The following is a 2,302-nucleotide window of genomic DNA, read 5'->3' on the forward strand; positions in this document are numbered from 1 at the left end:
GCAAATAAAGCATTTGACAAATTCAATACACATTTATGATAAAAACTCTCAGCAATCTAGGCATAGAGGGGAACTTCCTCAACTTGATGAAGTACATCTCCAAAAAGCAACAGCAAAAATAATTCTTTATGGTAAAAAAAAAAATGTTTTTCCTCCAAGTTTAGGAGCAAAGCAAATATGGCTGCTCTTGTAACTTCTTTTCAACATTGTACTGGAGGTACTAGCACAGGAAAATAGGCAAGAAAAGAGAATCAAAAGCAGACAGAATGAAAAGAAAGAAAGAAAACTGCCCCTATTTGCAGGTATGAAATGTTTGTCAATGTAGAAAATCGCATGGAATCTACAAAAAACTCCTAGAGCTAAAAAGTGTGCTCAGCAGTACACAGTATACAAAGATAAATATATGTACAAGACAAACATATGGTGTATACACTGTGGAATAGCTAAATCAAACTAATTAACATATACATTACCTCATATACTTACCATTGTTTTTGTTCTGAGAACACTTAAAATCTACTCTTTTAGCAATTTTCAAGTATACGGTATGTTGTTATTAACTTTAATTACCATGTTGTACAGTAGATCTCTTGAGTTCCTCCTAACTAAAATTTTGTGTCCCTTGACTGACAATCATGCCCATACCCCCGCTTACAATAGCAACTTCCAGTCTTAACAGGTCCAGATGATTTTGCAGGCAAGTCTTTACTAAACATTCAGGAAGCATACAAGTTCTATCTTACACAAAATATTTCGAAAAAAAAAAAAAACAAAAAAAAGGAGAAAGTTAATTATCATTTGATGTAGCCAATACAATGTGGATATCAAAACTGAAGAATAAATAAATAAATAAATAACTGAACAAGAACAGTAAAAGAAAAAATTATAAACATAGACACAGAATTTCTAAACATATTACTAGCAAAGAGAATTCAGCAGTGTGAAAAATGCCTGACAAGGTATAATGAAAAAGCAAGAACTCTTCGATTTACCTCAGAGGATAATCATGATGATTGACTGGCAGCCCTCGTGAGGCCGTTGCTTTCACACATACTGAATGAAGAATTGCCATTCCTGCTGACCACTGGTCACTCTGGTCACTGCTACTCACACCAGATTCTCCAGCCTCCTCTGAGCTAGTGTACTTAAGTTCTTAAGCTGCCAGAGCGTCACAATTATTTGGGATTCCTTGTACAAGTGGGCCTAATAACCCACTCCTCGCTATGTGTTACAATTGTCTCTTGGGCATGAAAGCTGGGCTTTGAATATCCTAAGATTTTAAAAGTCACCAGTCTATTCGACAATAGTCCCTTGGACACAAACTATCAAATCCAAGAATTGCTTCCCCACCCACTCCCATAGTTTCACAATGTGTTTAAGCCCTTCCCTATCCCTCCCTCTCCCCAATTTTAGATTCACACATTTTCTCAGTCTGAGTCAATCCTTCCAACCGTAGCAGCATATTCTCCCTAACCCAAACCTTAATTCCAAAAGCCTGATTCCTTACTACCACCTCCTCACCAGCACCATGTCTCCCTTCAACCCAACTTCCCACTAATATCACATTGTCACACTACAGCCACACAATGTCTACAATGACAAAATTTATTTTTATAAAAAAAAACAAAGATAGCAGGAGAAAGGAAGCCAGGGACCACTGTTAAAGGTGTGTGTTTGTTTGATTGGGTGTTTATTTAAGGCATGGTGTTTTAAAATCCACTGGGTCAGGACCAAGCTTCTAATTTTTAAGAGCTTTATTGAGGAATGATTGATATTGAAAAGCTGCACATATTTAATGTCTACAATTTTGTGAGTTCAAAAGCCACTTTTTCTTGAAAGAATATTTTCCTCGCCTTTTTGAAATTTTGAAATTATCAAAAATTTCAAGTAGCCTTTCTAAGGCCTGTAATTTCAATGTTAAAACCTCCTTGCTTAAAGAAGAAATATAATCGTCTACAGTTCATTTTTTTTTGAACCGCATGCCAGGTGCAGCAGACACTTTTAGTTGCTTCCCTTCATATGTTCTCATTCTATTACTTTTTCTCAATTATCTAGTTTTTTTCAATTATCTATCCTCCTCCACAGGGCCATGTGTTTTAGGAACCAGCCTCATCAAATGATGGTTCTTGATTGGACCGAACCCATAGTGGTAATACCATTCCCTTTCTTTTTGAAGTGCATTTGTTGTATAATTCTAGTCGATGAAATGGCATAAGGAATGGGGAAGAAGAATGCAACTTTGGGGGAAGTGTTTCCTTGCTTTTTTTTTTTTTTTTTTTTTTAAAAAGATCAAGGAATGTTT

Source organism: Galeopterus variegatus, unplaced genomic scaffold (genome assembly GCF_000696425.1).
Source record: "Galeopterus variegatus unplaced genomic scaffold, G_variegatus-3.0.2 Scaffold720, whole genome shotgun sequence".
Lineage (NCBI taxonomy): Eukaryota > Metazoa > Chordata > Mammalia > Dermoptera > Cynocephalidae > Galeopterus > Galeopterus variegatus.